We start from the raw sequence: 23,717 nt of genomic DNA on the forward strand, positions 1-23,717 counted from the left end.
ACATTTGAAAATCTCAAGCAAGCCTGAAGGATGGATGGAATAAAAGAAGAAAATTAGAGGCATGGTAGAGGCAATGGGGGATAAAAAGCTATGGAATAATGGAGGTTAGAGTGAAGATGAGAATGAGAAATAGTAAGAGAAAGATTGATGAAGAAGTATACTTAATTTGGAGGTTGAAGGATGGTTCAAAGGCTCTTTTCTCAATGGATCTTTGCCCCTTTGTTTCCTAATATGTTAGCTGCTTAATAGGAGATTTTTCTCTTTGGTAGCTAGGTATCTGAGCACCCCCTCCATGTATATTCATGAAGGGGTTAGGCCTACTTGGCTAGGAAGAAGATGGCAGCCAGGGCCAGCTATAATATTGGAAGGAGATAACTCAACAAAATGCATGCTGGAGGATTCAGCAAGAGGCATGCAAGTTTCAGTGGGGTAAAATGATTCAGCAGAGATAGGGACACCAATCAGGAGACTCCGTGTGTCGGGGGTTTTTAGCTTCCCATGCTCTCCTGCCCAGCAGAAGAGATGGGGAAAACACGCCCCACCCAGATGGTCCAAGAAGAGGAAAAGGCCAAGGAACTTCCACCCAGCCTCCTTTGGTTGGAGGACACACAGACAGTCCTGGAGCAAAGTAAGCGCTAAGACTCATTTATTCGGAAAATGAGCTGTTCTTTTACATGGATGGGTCTGAGGGTGGTGAAAGGGGAGGGGTACGTGCACCTACATAGGGGCTGGGATTTGATGCCTGAGCTGTCCATCAGGGTGGAGCTCTGAGGGACCTCCCTAAGAGGCGGCCTATATCTACATTACAGCCCCCAGGACCGCCTCTGGGTTCATGACCTGCAGCCATCTTGACGCACAAGGGGTCTGAGGAAGGAGGCGGGGCTGGTTAGAGCCGCCTTTCCAGTTCTGGACTGGGAAGGCAGGTGGGTCTACCAGCTTCGCGGTCCCAAGGCTTGAGAAGAGGCTGGCCAGCTAGAACCACCTCTTAACAATGCAAGGCGTCCGGGTGGGTGTGCGCCCCGCATCCAAACAACACATATCTACCCCTAGACCCACCAATTGGACAAGGTCACATCACTGAGGGAGGAGTCAGGCTCTCTACACACTAGGAAGGTAAGACGAGGATAGAAAGAAGACAGAAGGCTTGCACAAGGAGAAGGAGTCTGTGTGGATGCTTCTTCCACTGCTCCTATTGCTGTCCCTTTCGCCTTTAAATAACCTTAGACTGTTTTAAACACTTTCCCTGTTCTTAAATGCCTTAATGGGCTGAGAAAAACAAACCTGAATCCTATCCAGGTTCACTTCCCATGCTCATGTTCAGTATTAGGGGAAAAGCAGGAGATGATGCAGAGTGAATTGGATCAGAAAAGATCACCAGGGAGAGAGATATCTGATATGTCAGGAAGAACCAGACAAATGCCTGGAGCAAAGAGATGGAGGAGCCATATTTTGGCAGGTTATGGTTAGAAGATAGATCCAATATGCTTCATGTTGGTAGAAACTGTATATATATATATATCCCAGACACATATATACACATATATTATATAATTATACTACACTTCATCTTACAACATATAATTTGTTGGACTTCTGGGAAGACAGCGGAGGAGCTGCAGAGCAGTAGCTGAGCTCCGTCCGACATCGCAGTTTTCTCACCACATAGAAACTTTTACTCCTAGAAAGACAGCCAGAGTAATTTCTAACAGTACAGGGATTCTGGCCAGGAAGGAAAAATCGATTTTGCTTGTCTGGAAACACAGATTTGAGGTCCGGGCAGCGTCCCACCACCACGCCAGTGCTGGCACCAGCACAGCACCTGGCACAGCAACCTGTACTCCGCGCAGCTAAAGCACACAGCGTAGACCAGGGAGAAATACTCCAGATGGCGGCTGAGCACGGACGACCTGAAATCGTAGAGAAATAGTGAGTACCCCACAAAAAATATTCTCACTCACGCCCACAGAGCAGCTTCTGGAAGGCAGCCCTTTCCCCACCGCCAGAGCAAAGCGCCATCTTTGCCACTGGCATAGGGTCAGATCAGATTGGAAATAAAGCGGGCCTGGGGAAAGCGAGGCCAAAGGAGCCATCTTTGAAAAGGTCAAGAGGGTCCAACCGGTGAGAGCCAGCTCCGCCCAGGAGAACGCCCCCTGCCCAGGAGGGAGGCGTATCCTGGGCCTCGGCTTAGCCAGAGGTGCCCTGCCCTGCCCACTGGAATTTACAAATTCAAAGCAAAAGCAGCGAGCAGCTCCCGGTGGCACGGAAACACCAGATGGGGGAACAAACAGTTCCTGAGAAAGTTAAAAGGTCACATCATAGAGAAAGCCCAATTCCCAGCCCACTATTTTTACTTTATTTCTCTCTTTGCGTTCTCCTTCTTTAAAAATTACTTTCCTATGAATAACACCTCCACTCTTTTCTGCTAACTCTCCATTGTTTATCATTTTAACCTTGTTCTTTCTACTGATTCTACTATTCTCCACATTTCTACGTCACTGAAACTAAACCAAAATCACCACCCCCCCAATAAATTTTACTGTATTCACTTTACTACCTCCAACTTACCCTCCTGACTAAATGCCTGGACCTCCACTTTCCATTGAATCCTGGTAATTGGATAGAGGGTATCCCAGCTTAATCCGAGTGAATCAAAGGGGTTCATAGAGAAAGCCAGTCCTAAAAAAACTTAATATAAAAACAAGAATTTCTTATAAGGTTGTAAGAGTAAATAAGTAACTACTGAATACAGAGCCCAGGATTGGTTGTTATATTGAAACTGTATTCTTTAGAAACACCAAATCTAATTTTATTCACAGGTATACAGGGTATCTGTATAAACTTGTGAACTTGTAAGATTTACACAACAGTGCTTGGTAAGGGCTGCTTTGGGTCTTAAACGGTGCTCACAGGTGCTGGTAAACTGGCATTCCCAATCCAAATGGGCAGAAGGCACAAGAAAGATGGGAAACAAAGAAGTCTTATAACCCACTCAAAACAAGCAGGAAGCAGAGAAATCAATCAAAGACATAGAAGAGAACCCCGAAAATGCTCTACAAAATCTACTGATAAAGGTGATGAATGAAAAGTTTGAATTTCTTCAGTCAATTATTCTAGAGTGTGAGGAGGAAAAGCAAAAATTAATGGAGAATTTCATGGCATCCACAAATAGAAAGACAAATGAACTTCAAGAGTCAAATGAAAAGATAGCTAACCAGCTTAAAGAGAGACAACACTCAAAACCAAAGTAATGAAGTTAATGAAGTAAAGAAGTCCATACAAGACATAAGAAATGACATGGAAATCATCAGGAAAGAACAGTCAGAAGGAAAAGAGATTTGAAATCAAGTAGCTAGCCTACAGTCCCGACTAACTGAGGCAGAGAATCGAATTTCAGGAGCTGAAGATTCCTTAGATTCTATGGAGAAAGATAAAAAATCAATACAAATCCAGTCCAATCAACAAAACAGATCGCTACAGGAGATTCAAGACAAGATCAGGAAGCCCAATTTAAGGATAATAGGTATTGAGGAAAACTTGGAGAAAGAGGTTAATGGGATAGGCAACCTATTTAACAGAATATTAGCTGAGAACTTCCCAAATATCCAGAAGGAAAGGCCTATACAGATACAAGAAGGATTTAGATACCCAAACCGACCAGACCAGAATAGGACATCCCACCAATACATAGTGATCAAAACAGCATCAGTAGAGTACAAGGAAAAAATCCTTAAAGCTATTAGGGAGAAGAAAACAATCACATATAAAGGAAAAGCAATCAGAATTTCCCCAGACTTCACAGCAGAGACCATGAAAGCAAGGAGAGCCTAGAATGAAGTATACCAAACACTAAATAAAAATAAATACCAACCAAGAATTCTATACCCAGCCAAACTTTCATTCATAGCCGAAGGTGAAATAAAAGTCTTCCACAGTAAGGAAAAACTGCAACAATATATCTCCACCAAACCAGCTTTACAGAAAATCTTCAAAGATGTACTATACAGGGATAATAATCAAGATCCCAATACAGACAGAGAAATGAACCCTAAACAGTAAACATCAGATCAAGAAATGGGAAGACACAGCTTCAAACAAGATAGTGATAATGAAAGCAACAAACGATCATCTCTCAATCCTAACTCTCAACATTAATGGACTTAATTCTCCAATCAAAAGACATAGGCTCATAAGTTGGATCAAAAATCAAGATCCATCTTTCTGCTGTCTCCAAGAGACACATCTATGCAGCAAAAGTAACAACTTCTAAAAGTGAAAGTCTGGAATCAAATCTATCAAGCAAATGGCCCCCATAAGCAGGCTGGAGTTGCAATCCTAGTATTAGACAATAATGACTTCAAATTAAAAAAGGTAAGAAGAGACAAAGAAGGTTACTACATACTAGTAAAGGGATCTCTCCTACAGGAAGATATAACCATTCTAAATATCTACACACCAAATGCAGGAGCACCCAACTTCATCAAACAAACACTACTGACTCTAAAATCACTCATAGACACAAACACATTGATAGTTGGGGACTTTAACACTCCACTATCACCTCTGGACAGATCAACTCGCCAAAAACTGAACAAAGAAACCACAGAACTAAATAATTGCATAGACCAACTAGACTTAACTGACATCTACAGAATATTCCACCCAGCAACAACAGAATACACATTCGTCTCCGCAGCACATGGAACATTCTCCAAAATAGATCACATCTTAGGGCACAAAGAAAATCTGTACAAATTCAAAAGTATCAAAACCATTCCCTGCATTCTCTCAGACCACAATGGAATAAAATTAGAGCTCAACTCAAACAGCCTCCACAGAAAATCCTACAATTCATGGAGACTAAACAACCCACTGCTGAACCATCAGTGGATCATTGAAGAAATTAAAAAGGAAATTCAAATGTTTTTGGAAATCAACCATGTTGAGGACACAAAGTACCAGCTCCTTTGGGACACAGCAAAGGCAGTACTCAGAGGAAAATTTATATCTCTGAGTGCATACATCAAAAACTGGAGAAACAGCAACTCAGTTACTTAAGGAAGCACCTTAATTTCCTTGAGAGAGAACAAAAGGCAAACCCCAAGTCAATAGACAGAAGCAAATAATTAAAATCAAATCAGAATTAAATCAATTAGAGACAAAAAAAACATCGAAAGAATAAACAAAACAAAGAGTTGGTTCTTTGAAAAAATCAACAAGATAGACAGACCCCTGGCAAACCTGACCAAAAAACGAAGGCAGCACACTCAAATAAACAAGACAAGAGATGAAACAGGTAACATCACCACAGAAATAACCGAAATTCAGAAAAAAATAAGGGACTATTTTGCAAACCTTTATGCCAACAACTTCGAGAACTTGGAAGAAATGGATGATTTCCTAGAAAAAATTTATATCCCCAAACTTAACCACCAACATTTAAACCCTCTAAACAGACCCATATCCAGTATTGAAATAGAAATGGCAATAAAGGATCTCCCATCCAAGAAAAGCCCAGGTCCGGAAGGATTCACTACAGAATTCTACAAGGCCTTCAAAACAGAACTCACACCAATATTTCTCAAACTCTTCAATGAAATTGAAAGAGAACATTCACTACGAGACTCATTCTATGAAGCCAGTATAACCCTCCTCCCAAAACCAGGCAGGGACCCATCACGGAAAGAGGACTATAGACCGATTTCCCTGATGAACAGAGACGCAAAAATTCTCAACAAAATTCTGGCCAATCAACTTCAACAATTCATCAAAAAAATCATACACCACGATCAAACTGGATTCTTCCCAGGGATGCAAAGTTGGTTTAATATACGCAAGTCAATTAATGTAATCCAACACATCAACTGGAGTAAGGTAAAGAACCACATGGTTTTATCTCTGGATGCGGAAAAAGCGTTCGATAAAATCCAGCACCCATTTATGCTAAAAGTCCTGGAAATACTGGGATTCCAGGGAACATTCCTGAATATAATCAAGGCAGTTTATGACAAACTAACAGCAAGGATAACTCTAAATGGTGAAAAACTAAAGCCATTCCCTTTAAAATCAGGAACAAACAGGTATGTCCACTCTCTTCCCTGCTCTTCAACATAGTACTAGAATTCCTAGCCAGAGCAATCAGGCAAGAAGAAAATATAAAGAGGATCCAAATAGGAAGAGATGAAGTTAAACTTTCTCTCTTCGCAGATGACATGATCCTATACCTAAAGAATCCCATAGACTCTACCCCCAAGCTACTAGAGCTGATCCAAAACTTTGGCAAAGTTGCAGGATGTAAAATAAACCCTCAGAAATCAACGGCCTTTCTGTATGCTAACGACCCGAAGACCGAGGCGGAAGTAAGAAATGCAACTCCTTTTGCAATAGCCTCCAAAAACATAAAATAACTAGGAATAACCTTAACTAAAGAATTGAAAGACCTCTTTGAGGAGAACTTTAAAAACATGAAAAATGAAATTATATCAGAAGTAAGGAAATTGAAAAACCTCCCATGCTCCTGGATTGGGAGGATTAATATAATCAAAATAGCAATATTGACAAAGGCTATCTACAAATTCAATGCAATACCCATTAATATCCCAACACCATTTTTTAATGAAATAGAGGAAGCAATCCAGAAATTCATATTTAACAATAAAAGACCTAGAATAGCAAAAACAAATCCTAAGCAGAAATAACAGTGCTGGAGGAATTACAATTCCCAACATCAAGCTGTATTATAAAGCTATAGTAATAAAAACAACTTGGTATTGGCACCAGAACAGGCCTGAAGACCAATGGAACAGAATTGAAGACCCGGAAATGAACCCACAGAATTATGCCTCCTTAATATTTGATAAAAGAGCTAAAAAAATAGTATGGAAGGAAGATAGCCTCTTTAACAAATGGTGCTTCCAAAACTGGCTCAACACATGCAACAAACTAAAACTAGATCCTTATGTATCACCCTGCACCAAAATCAATTCCAAATGGATTAAAGACCTTGAAATCAAAACAGACACCCTGAAAACACTAATGGAAGGATTAGGTGAAACATTTGGGCTCCTTGGCGCAGGATGGAACTTGCTTAACAATGACCCAGAAAGGCTACAAATCAAAGAAAGGTTGGACAAATGGGACTGCATCAAACTGCTGAGCTTCTGCAGGCCAAAGGACATAGCTCGCAAGATAAACAGAAAGCCCACAGACTGGGATCTTTACCAGCCATTCAATGGACAAAGGCCTCATCTCTAAAATATATGCAGAAATAAAAAAATTTAGGGGCTGGGGATATGGCCTAGTGGCAAGAGTGCCTGCCTCATATACATGAGGCCCTGGGTTCGATTCCCCAGCACCACATATACAGAAAATGGCCAGAAGTGGCGCTGTGGCTCAAGTGGCAGAGTGCTAGCCTTGAGCAAAAAGAAGCCAGGGACAATGCTCAGGCCCAGAGTCCAAGCCCCAGGACTGGCAAAAAAAAAAAAATTTACCTTCTTCCCAAACAAAACCGCAAAGAACCAATAACCCCCTCATCAAGTGGGCTAAAGACTTACAAAGAGACTTTTCTAATGAGGAAATGAGTATGGCCAAGAGACATATGAAAAAGTGCTCTACATCACTGGCCATAAAAGAAATGCAAATCAAAACAACATTGAGATTCCATCTCACCCCAGTAAGAATGTCCTATATCAAGAAAACTAACAATAACAATTGTAGGAGGGGATGTGGCCAAAAGGGAACCCTACTTCAATGTTGGTGGGAATGTAAACTGGTTCAGCCACTCTGGCAAGCAGTATGGAGATTCCTCAGAAGGCTAAATATAGAACTCCCCTATGACCCAGCAGCCCCACTTTTGGGTATCTATCCAAAAGACCACAAACAAAATCACAGTAATGCCACCAGCACAACAATGTTCATCGCAGCACAATTTGTCATACCTAGAATCTGGATCCAACCCAGATGCCCCTCAGTAGACGAATGGATCAGGAAAATGTGGTATATATACACAATGGAATTTTATGCCTCTATCAGAAAGAATGACATTGCCCCATTTGTAAGGAAATGGAAGGACTTGGAAAAAATTATACTAAGTGAAGGGATCCAGACCCAAAGAAACATGGACTCTATGGTCTCCCTTATTGGGAATAATTAGTATAGGTTTAGGGAAATCATAACAGAGCATCACAAGAGCCCTATAGCTATACCATTATGATCACATAAGATGATGCTAAGTGAAATGAAATCCATGTTATGGAGACAATTGTTATATCACAGTTGTAACTACTTTCAACGTCCCATCTGTATCTGTAGCTTCTATTATTGATGATGTTCTTGTATCACTTTCCTGTGGTTGTACCTACATTATCTCTGCAATCTTATCTGAGTATATTGGAAACCGTGTATACTGGTATTAGAAGTAGGAAATTGAAAGGGAATACCAAAATTGAGAGACACAGGGTAAAAAAAAGACAAACAACTACAAAAGCAATACTTGGAAAACTGGTGTAAGTGAACTGAACACCTCAGGGGGGGAAAGGGAAAGTGGGAGGTGGGAGGGGGTATGAGGGACAAGGTAACAAACAGTACAAGAAATGTATCCAATGCCTAACGTATGAAATTGTAACCTCTCTGTACACCAGTTTGATAATAAAAATTTGAAAAAAAAACATATAATTTGTTTTCCATATACTATTTTTGTTTATGGTGGATGTTTTGTACAGGTAGTAGGGCTTGAACTCAAGAGACTCATGCTATCACTTAGGTTTATCCTTCAAGACCACTGTTCTCCCATTTGAGCCACATCTACTCTTAGGCCTTTTCGGTGTTTAATTGGAGGTAAGAGTATTACAAATATGTCTACCGGGCTTGCTTTGAACTGTGATCCTCCAATCTCAGCCTCCTCAGGAGCTATAAAATGACAGTGTAATCCACCAGCGCTCAAACTATTTTAGAAGTATGGCCTTCTGCTTTCTGTGATACATTATTTAATCCTCATAATCACTGAAATTTACATTCTCCTATTTTCATAACGTTTCCTAGGAGGATCTTATGGTTCAAAGAGGATACAGTTCTCAAGGTCTCACTCTGACAGTCATTGTCTTTGTTTGGATCTTGAACGTGCTGAGGTGGCGATACCAGAAGATGTTGGGGGTCCAACAAGAGATAAGTCTTTATCGGGAGGTTCCCGCTCCCCTATTTTTCTTGTGATCTGAGCATCTTCACTCACACATGTTCCTATCAGGGGATGTAATCCTTGTCAGAGGCCCAGAGCAAGAGACCACCTGACCACAGACTTGTACCCACAACTATAAGCACCTAAAGGACCACATCAATTATAAGCTAACTGAAGTATCTTACTGCAGTGAAGCAAACCTGACCAATGCAATTATGATAACAACACATGGTCCCCATCTCTTGTCTGTTTGTTGTTGGTCATGGGCTTGAACTCAGGGCCTGGGTGATACCTGAGTGCTCTTTTGCTCAAGACTAGTACTCTACCACTTTGAGCCATAGCACCACTTCCGGTTTTCTGGTGGCTAGCTTCAAGCAGTGATTCTCAGTTCTCAGTTTCCTGACCAGCCAGGATGACAGACATGAGCCGCTGGCTCCCAGTTCTTCTTTTTCATGTCAGGGCTTTAGGCTAACTTCTGTTCTCAACTTTGCACCTTCCCCTTGATACTCTTAGCTGTCTGTTCTTCAGCTATCTAAGATCTGTGAGGAGAGGACACTTGTGATTCCCCTTAGAGTCAGAAGACCATGAAGAATGGAAAATAGAAGATCAGAAATACTAAGAATTCTTGCATGTCTTGCATGTACTTCCTACTTTTTCCTGCCATAGAAATTTTATTTGAGAGCATAACTGTAATTGTGATAGCTCTTACCTTTACTCTAATGAGTACTGATTTTTAAAAAATCAAGTGGACATCCCAGGGTTGTCGCAGGGGCTGATGAAATCCCCACAGTCAGGGATAAGATGCGTTATGCTGTAGACTTGTGTAGTTCTCAAAGGAGAAGCTGGACCCTGTACCTCTTGGCATTAAGGTGGGCAATTCTGTCATCTAGCGGATTTTGAATAAACTTCAATTCAAAGCCTTCTGTAGTTCAGTGAATCCTATTTAAAATGACAAGGGAAGCATGGACTTGAGGGCTCTTGACTATAATCCTAGCTACTCAGGAGACTGAAATCTGAGGAGCAGATGCTGGATTCAAAGTCCTTCTGGGCAGGAAATTCTATGAGATTCCTATCTTTAATTAACCACCAGGTAGCTGGAAGTTGTGCTGTAGCTCAAAATGGTAGAGTGCTACCTTGAGCAAGAAAAAGTTCAAGGGCAGCACCCAGGCCCTGAGTTCAAGCCCTATGACTGACCAAAAAATTAAAAATAAAATAAAACAAATACAAAAAAATGAAAGTGGTGCTGTGGCTTAAAGTGCTAGATTGCTAGCCAGGAGGACAAAAGCTCAGAGAAAGCCCCCAAGCCCTGAGTTCAAGGCCCACAACCAACAAGAACAAGAAAAAATGTCAGTTCCAGAATGGCCTTGTGAGAAGAATGTCATACTTCCTTTATTTTTCAGCTCTATGGGGAGGAGTAAATATGAACCTGGCACTCCTGCTTACCACTAGGAAACTTTGGCCATAACCGTTAACACTGATTTTCTCAGTACCCCTAAAATAAGCACCATAAAATCGAAGATTATGTCTTTCTTACAGACATCCCCAGTGACTAGAAACAGTCTGCACACTACTAGTCAACAATCAGAAAATATTTGGTGAGTAAATACATGTGCTTAAGATAAGTAAATAAAAGATGAGGTAACAGACTGTCTCAAAGTTAGGAATGTAAGTTTTGTGAGTTTTGTTTTGTCAACAAGGTAAATCTAGTTACTGCAATTGCTGGGTGAGCAGTGAGAAAGAGCTTAGGCCATTTGACAGCCTTTGTGTGGTCTTATTCCTTGGTGATGTCTTTATGGTGCTAAGGAGAGTGGAGCAAAATGACTTTCTATGTATCGCATGGGAAAAAAAAATCATGTTCTTGTTCTTGCTGAATACTTAAACAGTGAGGCTGAGACCTAGGTTCATAAGTTTAGTAAGGCTGACACTGACATCACAAGCTGATAAGAAGACCTGTTTTACAGATTCCTATTTTAAGACACATTTGGGTGAACCCCATCTAGGCATGAAAGACTGTGTTCTCTGGCTGGCCTGAGAACACCACTAGGCTTTGGGAATTAGGGTCAGGAATTGCTTTTCAAATAGAAAATATGAGAGACTAGAGCCTCAGAACCACAGCTAGAATATAGGGAGCCAAACCAGCAGCTAAATTTTTCCTGACCTCTGGCTGTGTTTTCAAGGACGTGCCAGGACATGGCTTAATGGAAAATCGGAAATGCTTTACTATATCTGCCATAAGTCCATTCTTATGTTAACCAACCTCATCCTGTCTTAGCTACCATTAGATATTGCTCTGGAGTCCATTCTTATGTTAACCAACCCCATCCTGTCTTAGCTATGTCGGGTATTGCTAACTCCAAATCTTTTTGTTTTCTGGAATTTTAAGCCTATGCTATTTCCTGGTTTTCAAACTGCATATAAGCTGGAAGTTAAGAATATTCTTAAACATGGCTGCAGTCTTGAGTTTCAATCTCGAGTTGCAGACCTCCCGTACCCCATCTTTGCTTCTTGCCTTTTTTCTCTTGTCTTGTATTTTCCTTTTCTTTAGTCCTCGCCCCCCTCATTCAGGATTCCCTTTCGCTGCCGGCTGGCTCCAGCAGACTAGAACTTCCTTCTGGGTCCCGAATGCACAGTTTGGCTATGGTTGTGTCACAGCTTTTGTCTGGGCCTTTGAGGCAAGGCTGGGTGAAGATAGACCCCCTTTTCTGTTGAAGGGTTGGTCATTTCAATTGACATTAGTCAGTATAAAATTATTTCCATTCTCTCCAAACCAAAGAAAAACAGGGGTAAGGAAAGTGTACAAGGGTTGATTTTCACACACAAAAAAAATTACATTTTTTTTGTTGTTCGTGGTTGTAAGGCTTGAACTTGGGGCTCGGGAGCTGTCCTTGAGCTCTTCAGCTCACGGTTAGTGCTCACCCACTGTGAGCCATAGCACCACTTCTGGTTTCCTGGTAGTTAAATGGAAATAAGAGTCTCATGGGCTTTCCAGCCCAGGTTGACTTTGAACAGGGATGCTCAGCTTTTTAGGATTACAAGTGTCATCAGGAGTCAAGTCACAGGTCTGCCCCCTGGAGGTCAGCTCATAAAGGTGACTGGCAAGGGCTGCACAGACCTTAGGTGTGGCTGCCCAACCCCAGCAAAGCCTCCAAGGGCAGCAAAACCAGGGTTCTCTTTCAGCCATAGCTACACTCAAGAGAATCCCAACTTCCACACAGCCACTTGGAATCAAGGCAGCACTGGGAATGAACATGGGACCAAATGAAGCAGCTCCAAAGCAGAGCGCATGTAAATTAGGACAAGCCTTGGACCATTTGACCACCAATTTGTTCTATCAATGGAGAAACCCAACCTTTAACGGAGATAAGAACTTGTAGAGCCATTGGAACCCTGATGATCTTGGGAAAATTGTCAGAGGAAGGAAGGGCAGAATGTGGCATTTCCTAGTTTTATTTCATCACCATTGATAGAGCAGGTTACAGAGCTTGTCAGACCTTCCAAAATGAGTGAACTAGTGTGTAAGGGACTGGTAAAGGGTCACAAGAACTAAGTCTCTGTGAGAGCTTGGGGGACTCTGCCATTCTTCCATAAGGCCCAGAGTCTCCATCTGGGAACTACCAGGGGAAAGGAAACACCATACCCAAAGTCTGGTGCTCTGCAGAAGGCTGTGTCATCTAAGGGCCTCTCTGGAGACTCATAGGGACTCTACTATGATTCTAACACCTCTCAGTGCTGACACTCTTGCACTGTGCACATCTTCTATCCATGCCCATTCTGTACACCAACACTACACCCCCCTTCTTTCCACAAGAATTTGTAAGGTGTGCCCCACACAGCTGTCTGTCAGAAAAGTACGGAACAGTGAAACCAATCTCTGAAACACTAGATTCACAAAGTCAAAATCATTGCTAGATGCTGGTGGTGCATGCCTGTAATGCTAAGTCCTCCTGGTGTGTATAGCTGGAAGACCTAAGTTAAAGAGAGCCTGGGTAATTTCCATCTCCAGTTCACTAGACAGTTCAGGCTTGGATGTGTCACTCAGGTCATGAATCACAAGAAATGACCATGCAAATTGAAAGACACACAGAGAGACAGAGAGAGAGAGAGAAAGGCAGACAGACAGAGACAGAGAGAGACGTAGAGACAGAGAGTCTGGAGGTAAGAAAAGATTCAAGAGGAGGGAAAGAGGGAGAGAGAATGGAAAAGAAAGAGAAGAAGAAGAGGGAAAGGGGAAGAGAGTATGAGAGTAATAGAGCAAAATTAAAGTAGAGAAGGTGAATGTCACAGGATTGAAAGATGGGAAAAGGGGAGAAAGGGAAGAGAGAGGAATGGACACAGAGACAGAGAAGCACTGGGTTCAACCCACAGTACCAGCACTCACTCGCAAACACATATACACAGCAAACAAAAAAAGGAGGGATGGAGAAAAAGCATTGAGAAATCATGGAAAAGAACAATATGTACTTCCCACCCACCCAGTCACTGAGGACTGGTTCATGTGCAATTCAGAATTCCTCAGCCTCCCCTCTTAGTTCTCCTTCAGCATCAGGGTCAACCCTGTCTTTCAGCAAGGTGCCTAGGCTTTGTTCTACTGGGGCCCTCACTGCCTCTCCCACAAGAATCCAATCTTATTCTCTGAGCAGAGCCCAAAGGTGAACCACTGAGCCCCCAGGAGCCTCAGCCCTCCTCATGCAAATCTCACCAGTCTGCTCTGCAGTCTCAACCTCCTGAACCCAGAGCACACACAGCAAAGGCCAGGTGTGCCCAACTCCTCCCGTCACACAGCTGTCACCAGCCTCAGCCTTCAACACTGCCTGTTTGTGCAAATATAATGCCCCTGCCTAAACCAAAACAGATAACCCAATGGCGGAGGGTCACATCCAATCTTACTAAATTTCTGTTCATGTGGGTACACCCTCAGACCAGGTAGGGTGCAACCGCAGGTGCCACTGCACCTCCATGATTTCTCAGGTTTCTTGCTCCTTCAGATCAGAGGTTTCTCCATCTCTAGCTGAAAGGATAAGAAATATTTTAATTCATACACATTATGATTACAAAAATGGAAACTGAATGTCCAGAATATTCTAATATTTGAAAGTCAGCTGTCCAATTGTCTGGTTCCCATAGGGAAAATATGGGCTCTCCTATTCCAGAGAAGGCCCAGAGCCTTCAACAGAAATATGAGAAGGGAAAGGAACACCATGCCCAAAGCCTGGTGCTCTGCGAAAGGGGGTGACACCTGGGGCCTCTCAGTGGACTCCCAGAATCTCTACCAAGATATGCCAACACTCTGTGGTGACACTCTTGTAAAGTGCCCATGTCCCTCCCTCCCTGCCATTCTGCACACTGGCCCACCAGCCCCTTCGTTCCCAACACTGTGAAGGTGGCCCTCTCAGAGCTGTCACTCAGGTAAGTCCACAAATCCCTTGTGTCACGTCAGAGAAACTAACTTGTGTTACACTGGGTCAAGGTCAAAAGCATCGCCAGCTGTGGGTGGCTCTGAACTATAGTTCTAACTGTTCTACAAGTGGATGCCCAAATACTGCAGTAAAAGCCAGCCAGGCAGACTCCATCTCCATTTACTAGAAAATGCAGGCCTGGAGGTGGGACTCAGTTGCTAGATCACCAACCATGCACAGAATAACCCAGTGTCCACAGGAGACATAACGACCCAAAGGAATACATAATATCACATTCTGCACACTCAATAGCATAATTAATGCCATATCTTATCTTACTATATTTCTGTTCATGTACAAAGGCAGTCAATGAAGGAAGGGTCCATCCACAGGCAAAATGCATCCTGGCACAGTCCACTCAGACCCCACTGTATCTCCATGCTTTCTCAGGTCTCTTGCTCCTTCACCGGTTTCTCCACCTCTAACTGAAATAAAGGAAAATTATTGTAATTCATACATAATGCCAGTCAAACAATAGGCTCTGGGTGTTCAGTATGTTCTCATAGGGGAAACTCAGCTCCCCAGCACTCTGGATGCCCTAAGAGAAAAACTGGGATTCTGGAAAGACCTGCAGTTCTAATTAACCTGTCTAGGTTGTGGTATGTAAAATGTCCTAGGTTCTTTCTAATGTGAGCAAAGAACTCTGAAGTCAGGGACTCTTGAATGAAGGCTTGGTGTTAGAATAGATGTGAAGAGTACAGAGAAAACACCATGCAGGAATCTGGAGAAAGGATGTCCCATTAGGAATAGAGAATTCCTGTCATGTACTTAGGGTTCACTCCTGCCCACTGCTTCAGGAATTTAATCACAGGACCTGCTCAATTAGATCCTTGAAACTCTAATAATCCAAAAGTGAACTGCATTTAGATTTGGTCAGCTCTATGAACATAAGACATAGTTTTTTTGTAGGTAATCTCAAAGTAGATTTCTTGTGGATGATCGGTACAAAAAAGTGCTATTCAAGAACACAGGAGAAGTGTCAAATGGCAAAGTAAAACAGAGAAAATAATGCTCTTTCCCCTTCCCAATATATGTCCACTTGGGAGATTGACAGGGCACAGTGGCCTATTGAAAGCTGAGAGAAGTCCAGCGATAGAAAAAGAATGTCACTTTGCCTTATGTGGATCTTAGCATTTCCTGAGAAACTTTGATCAAACGATCTCATTTTCTCTTTGCACAGACCATTCCCCAGAATCTAAGGACATCTGATTTTGAAGAGAGGTGATCGTAGAATGACAAGGGACCATTAACACAGCATGGCCATCACTACCTGGATTTTGTTGGTAAGGGACCTTTCCTCTTTCCTACTAGAGCATTAGCTGCCTCCTCTGCAGAATACAAGGTCAGAATCATTGGATGTTCATGTTGCTTTCTGTTGCCCAACTGGTTTATGGAAGCCTGTGTTTCTGTCCATCCTTGAGGGGTAGATGCTTTAGATGAAGTTGCCAACTTAGTTTAAATGATAGCTTTGTAATATAGCTTCAAACCACTTATCTCTCTTAGACTATCATGACTTGCTCTTTCATAACCTGTGAGCTTTTTTAAAACATTTTTTCACTTGCAAAGAAGGCAGTTAATAGTTGATTCAGAAATGTAGATTTATAGCTTTAAACCTTGTTTTTTGCTTTCAAGGAAGGTAATTAATAACAGGGTTGGAACTGTAAATTATGTTACTAGGCAATTGTCTGCTGTGGGATGGAAGGAATACTGATACTTGCAGGTGTTCTGCAAGTCCATTTGCTTCAAATCTCCATGGATACATTTCTTTTTAAGATTTTAAAAATGATGACAAAGTATTCTCTTAGTTTTCAAAACAACTCTGGCACCAATGAAAACACAAGCCATGTTTCTACATGCTAAATATGGCATTAGCTTTATTGACCAAACCAGAGTTCCAAAGGCCATGGAATGAAACCCTTCATTTGTAGGCGAGACAGAAAGGAATTCCAGTGTCAGGATGACCCGCCTTCTGTCTCTATGATCTATGCAGTTCATTTGATCTCCGGTCCTCCTCATAATGGATCTTGTAAAAGTAATGGGTGATCCTGGTGCTGATGGCTCATCCCTGTAATCATAGCTACTCATGAGGTTCAGATCCAATTGACAGTGTCTTAAAGCCATCCTGGGAAGATTAGTCTAAGAAACTCCATTTCCAAACTGACCAGCACAAAGCTAGAATGGAGGCATGACTCAAGTGAGCAAAACAGATAAGCATTTGTGAGGCCATAAGTTTAAACCCTAGAATTGTGGGGTGGGAGGTGGGGAGAAGAGAATATCTGGATTTGTATGTGGCTTGGCAGGCTTGTTTCAATGTTTCAAGTCAGAAAGGGAAGGTGGAGGGGTGTCATTCAGAGGTGGTAATGGGGTGTGGCCCCATAATTTACCGCTCCTTATACCTCTGCTTCTCATTTTAATCTGGAAAGGCATAAAACGTGATCTTCACACTGCTGCAGAACACACAAAACTGTGACTTCTCTTTCACATTGTTCTTTTTGAAAATTTGGCCCATTTCTAGTTTTCACATTACCCTTCCCACAGCATAAGCTTAGCTTTTATGTTAAATCATTGGGAGGAGCACATGAGAATGCCTACAACCCCATGCTAACAGTACAGTCCATATGTACAGGACAGTCACATTAAAAAGAATGAAAAAGAAAACTTTCTTCCAAGAGGAAAAAAGGGTAAAGTAGGAAGGAAAAAAAAAAAAACAGAAAAAGGAAGACGTTAGCTACAGAAGCCTTTGTTGTATCTCTGTCCTAGATTCCCTAAGAGATAAAAGCTGCATTTTCACGTCTGTGCTCTGAACATGGAAATCGAATTAGAATTGTAGCAGCATAGAAGTCAGTGGAATTACAGTAGCACTCCACAATGCATTCTTCCAAGGCTCTATGTTTCACAAATCACTGAAGGCAGGCACACAGATGGCTCTAAGAAAAATACTGATGGATGGAGGATTGGGAGGAAGTGTCTGGTCCTCAGATAATTGATGGGTAACAGTCCATCTTCCTTCTAGTCTCAAATGGTTAAATAGAGGATATATGCACAAATTGGAATTGTGTTCCTTTTATCTTTTTTGTTATGAAAGGCAATATACTGCTTGACTCCATGAGAGAAGGTCACTCAGGTGATCTGAGTTCCAGTCATCAAATCCAGAAGCCCCTGAAGGCAGTGCTAACAGCCGGGAGCTGCAAAAAGAAAAAGAAGTTGGAAGGCTTCACCTCATATTGTTTTTAGTACTAACATCCTATGAGTTTAAACTTATAAAAGCTTCCTCAGTCCTCTGTGATATTTGACAACTTGAATGTCAATGGGACTATCACTCTGACGTGGACTGTATTTCTCTATTGTATGTTTTAATCAATTATCTAATCATGGCCATTTTCTTTTGTTGTCATGGGGCTAGCTGTCTACCACTTTGAGACATAGCTCAACTTCCAGTTTTCTCATAGTGCATTGGAGGTAGGGTTGGCTGTGAACCACAGTCTTCAGATCTCAGACTCCTGAGTAGCGGGGATTATAGGCAAGGGCCCTCACCTCATGGTTTCCCCTGTCATTTTAAATAGGATTCACTGAATTACAGAAGGCTTTGAATTGAAGTTGAATCAAAGTCTGCTAGATGGCAGAATTGCCCATGTTAATGCCAACAGCTACCGGGTCCAGATTCTCCTTTGAGAACTACACAATTCATCATAAGGCATCTTAGCCCTGACTGTGGGGATTTTATCAGCCTCTCTGACAACTCTGGGACATCCACTTGATCCTCACATAATGTGTTAGCTATAGTCATTGCCCACAAGGACTATTGAAGCCTTTTTTCAGATGAATATTCTTGAACATAACCTGTCTCATCAAAACTGACAATTTATAAAATACATTTTGTATACACCTATGTATAAACTGTGGTGCAAGTAAGTTCAGTAACATGGCTGCACATACTTGGGAACTACACAGTGAAGTTAATAATCTATAGACTACAAGTGAACTGTAGGCCATGACTCTTTGATGTAGAGAGAGGGATCACATGACCTCTGTTTTATATTTCTCACCATTTCAGTGGCTTGCCTGTGTAGCAGATATTGTTGAACATCAAGCATCTATTCTCACTCAGTTTCTAGGGGCTAGAAAACCAGGAGAATCTTCACAGGGGGGTTGTGAGTGAAGAGCTCAGGAGACAACTGTGAAAATTTACATTAGGGCCATGGTCATCTCCAAGCTTGACTCCTTCCCAGTTCATGTCCTCCAGCCATCATCTGGAACCTGCAGCTTCTTGTCATGGGGATTTCTACATAGACTACTCACACATGCAACTGTTTCACCAGGATCAAAGAGTGAAAGAGAGATAGAGATATAGAGATATAGAGAGATGTCACAGTGAGAGCAACAGCCATTTATAACTTAATATCAAAAGTGGTACTTTATCATTTCTGTCCATTTCTACTCATTATACACAATGATTAGATCTGCCCACATCTGAAAAATGAGGCAGGTGATTGTCAGAATTGGTGCAGTTTTGATCTGGGACTTCCTTTTAAAGTGCTTTCTGTTGAAGGGACCTGCTTAGCTAATGACTTGCAGTCCTGAATTGAAGGGATAATCTACACCCCATTTATGCTCTGTCATATCCAGTGCCTGAATGTGTCTGTGCTCAAGATACCTGGTCTTTGACAGTGTTGGGTATGCCTGGCACTGGCTGGCAATGCCCCACAGCCATGTACTCCTGTACTCCTGCCATTCAGAACACGGAGGCAGGAAGATCATGAATCCAGCTCAACTTGGCAATATCATCCTCTTCTATATCAAAAAATAAGAGACAAAGGGAGGAAAAATGTATCAAAGGAAAAGGAGAGAAAGGGAGGAGATGGTAAAGAAGAGGTAGGGTTAAATAGAGGAAAGAAGAGAGGGAGATAATTAGAAGAACCAGTGCTACAAGGGAAAAGTATAAGATCAGATGTGTAAATAACCCTCATGCATAAACCACCAATGATAAATGACATCAACTAATTGTGGAGACTTTTTTTTTTTTGGCCAGTCCTGGGCCTTGGACTCAGGGCCTGAGCACTGTCCCTGGCTTCTTCCCGCTCAAGGCTAGCACTCCGCCACTTGAGCCACAGCGCCGCTTCTGGCCGTTTTCTGTATATGTGGTTCTGGGGAATCGAACCCAGGGCCTCGTGTATCCGAGGCAGGCACTCTTGCCACTAGGCTATATCTCCAGCCCAATTGTGGAGACTTTTTAAAGGAGGAAGAGTAAAGTAGTAGGTAACAAACACTACAAGAAATGTACCACAGGCCTAACGTATGAAACTGTACTCTCTGTATATCAATTTGACAATAAATAAAAGAAAAAAATAAAGTAGTAGGTCACAATAATGGACAAAATTAAATAGGTTTTATGGAAGTACGGCTCTCTGAGACTGTTTTGTGAGTGAACTTTCTGGTATGGTTTTTGGAATTAAGTCTTGCTATGGTAAGTTGGACTGGAAATCATCATGCAGGCCAAACTGGCCTTAACCCCCCAAACCTCCTGCCTCAATCTTCTTCTGCCTTCTGTGTTTGACTATGGCATTATTATGTCAAGCTCATGTTTAATACTGTGCTGTTGTCAGACCTAGGGTGGAACACAAGGCCTGGGCACTGTCCATCAGCATTTATGCTTAAGGGTGGTTCTATCATAATTGAGGCTGAAGGGCCATTTGCACTTTTCTGGTAATTGCTGAGGAATGTCTCATGGACTTTCCTGCCCATGCTGGCTTTAAATGAGATTCTCAGATCTCAGCCTTCTGAGTAGCTAGAATTGCAGTTATGAGCCACCACTGCCCCACCTGTTATTTATTTTCCTTAAAATCAAAACAAAAAAAAAACCCTCTTAAAGTGGGCACCATGGCTCACACTACCAGAAAACCAGAAGTGGTGCTGTGGCACAAGTGGTAGAGAGCTTGCCTTGAGCTGAAGATCAGCTCAGGGAGAGCAAAGAGACCCAGAGTTCAAGAGCAACAACAAAAAAGGCCTCTCAAGTAGAATAAGCTTCAGGTCCATGTTGTCACTGTATTTGATTTTGGTCCCTTGGTTATTGTATATATGTTTATCTGAATTAGGGAAGGGAAGGGGAAACATCAAAATGGTGAGACTGTTATGCCTAGATTTCTGGTCCCCAAAGACCACCGAGGAGCCGATACCAATGCAAACGCACGAGAGTCTTTATTGTAAGCTCGAGCCTGGACTCCCAACCATCACCGACACAGTGGAACTGGATGGAGAGCCCCAACCCTTAGATAGGCATGGTTTTTATTGTGATTACAACAGGGGCAGGGTATTTCCAACTTGGAAGATACTTCATTGGATGGTGTTTAGCAAGTCTTGTCCTATTTTTATTGGCTATCTACCCTTTCAGTTATCTATTTTGGCTTTGATATCGGGAACTGGCCTTGATACCAGGAATTGACAACAGGTGGTCACATAGCACTGATGCAGGGGATTAGTGCAGGGGGTAGAGCAAGTCACAAATGGGTTAAGCAAGCCATTTATAGAAGCAGAATGTGGTGGTCAGGCTGACCTAGTACCAACTTCATTTTAACAATTGCGACCATGTTTTCCCATTACCACTAAGCAAGCTTGAGCGGGCTAAAACAATCCAGTACTCAATCAAAAGTATAACAACCCAACAGTTATGGTGGCATTTCTACTACTATTATGTTTACTTCTATAGTCTATGACTATGATCATTTTTTACTGTTTGTTACCATGGTTGTTACCCAGGTATAGAGGTGAACAAGTGCTCCCTACATTTGAAAATTGCAAACTATAAGAAACTAGTCTCACAGGTGGGAGCGCAGCTTTCTATCATGGAGTCATCACCAGAGTTTAGAAGCTGTTATAATTTTAACACTAAAACTTATATTTAGTTATTCCAGTTTTCAGGTCAGCCCTAACAAGACAAAAGATAAAGAGCAAACCAATGCAACAGTGATACTCACAAGAAAATATGTCGGAAATTAACTGTACAACTCATGCAGGGGGAATTTTAGAGGAGGGAAGATGGGAGAAGAATGCGGGAGGTGGTAAAAAGTATGACAACTAATGTACTCACTACCTTACATATGTAACTAATCCCTCTATACGTCACCTTGACAATAAAATTAAATTAAAAAAAAAGAAAAAATGATTAAACTACTCAAAAACAAAAGCAGGACAAAGAAGCATAGAAAATGGTACAAACAGGAGACACAATCTAGAATGGCAGATGTGGACAAAACTATGACTTAATCTTGGATGTCTATTCTCCCTTCTCAAGTAGATACAGAATGTTTGAGTCAAACTGTTGTATTCCAACAGTGAGAATAATCCAGGAGGCACACTTAAGGTGGGAAAGGGTTTTATTTACAAAGGTATTTTATTTACAATCTAAAACCTTGAACCAGAGCCACCCTCCACATCCTAATGCTTGCCTGCAACTACCTTGTCCTGGGTTAGTTATCCAGAACTCAGACCTGAGACCTGTCTTAACCTGAACTCCAAACCTCCACCTTAATTTCTAACCACCTCAGCCTCCCAGACTCCAAATGTCCAAATCTCCAGTCCTCCAGAGGAGCAAGCATCCTTCCTGTAGGCCTCGCCTCTCTTCAAACTTTAAGCCTCAAACTTCCCCACAGGCTTTAGGCTTCTCTGCCAGCATCAGCCTCTGGACTCCTCCCTCAGGCCTCAGGCCTCAGGCCTCAGACTCCTCCTCAGGCCTAAGGCTCTGGTTGGGCTCCACCCCTTCCTCTGGCCAGCTTGGTTTGGCTCACTGCTATTCCTCTGGCCGGCTCCGGTTAGGCTATGCCATACTCCTCTGGCCAGCTCCAGTTCAGCTCACCCTATACCTCCAGCTGGCTCTGGTTTGGCTCTGTCCCACTCCTCTGGCTGGCCTGGTATGGCTCACTGCTCTACTCCTCTCCTCAAACTGGCTAGGTTCTCCTCTCTGCCCTGCTCCTCCGGACAGTCTGGTTCCTCTCTGCTCAGCTTCACTCCTTCTGCTCTTATCTTCTCCTCTCCTCCGGAAGTACTCCCCATTCTTTATTTCTGTTGTGCCAAGTCGCAAGACCACCCCCAAGAAGATCACCGAGATTCAGACACTCCAAAATGCAAAAGCAAGGCAAGGTTTTATTTAACGAGCTGCCAACTCGGGCCTCATCCTACCCACCGACACAGCGGAGGTTAGGAGGGAGCCCCGAGCTGTGATTACACAGGGCTTATAAAGGCAAAGAACAAGGTTACAACAATCAGGTGTGCAAGCAAGATTAGGACACAGGTACAAATCTGATTGGCTCAGGGTTTAATTCTAAAATGGGGTTCACGTGTCTGGCACTTCATTTCCCCCTTTTTCTTTTTGGTACCTTGGGAGCCAATCATGGCTCCATTCTGTCCATTTCAATGGCTTGCATGTCTAGGGGATGACATAGAGGTAAGGCATGGGCCAGTAGGGCCCAATATAGTAACCAAAGGGCTTGTCACAATTTCTTACAAGTACAGTCTCTGTACCTCTGTTTTGCATGCCTCTACTTTATCCTGCCCTCAGCTTCCCAAAAACAACTCTGGTCCCTCGGTTTTAAAGGGGGGCTGATGGGTGAAGATCATCCATCTTCTGTAACTTCTTCAGGCTGACTCAGGGGCGTTTACCTTACCTAGCCAGGAACCTATAACCTTAGTCTACTTTACCAAGGGACTGCAGGATTACTGCAAACTGAAAATTAACTTTCAGCTATACAGACTTACCATTAGTTGAATAGTGTTTAGTATCCAAATGTAAGCAACAAAATAATACATAAACTTCTCAACTGTGCTCTAAGGGTCGGGTGGCTATACCCGTATTCCTGAGCAAGCCCAAAACTACCTAAAATAAGGGGGTCACCTCACTTTGGAGTGAGCTGTCAAAATAACATTAACACTAGCCAGGGTAGTAAGGAAAGAAGGCAAAAAGAAAATTATAACAATATTCAGCCTAACTTTCTTTCCTTGAGGCGAAGGCGAAGCGGCTGAGTTGGGTGCTTGGAGACCTCCCATGTTCCATCACGGTAGTTGTCATCCAGGGCAAAGGGGTCAGCTGGGCTGGCGTGGAA

The sequence above is a fragment of the Perognathus longimembris genome, chromosome 18 (assembly GCF_023159225.1).
Source record: "Perognathus longimembris pacificus isolate PPM17 chromosome 18, ASM2315922v1, whole genome shotgun sequence".
Classification (NCBI taxonomy): Eukaryota; Metazoa; Chordata; class Mammalia; order Rodentia; family Heteromyidae; genus Perognathus; species Perognathus longimembris.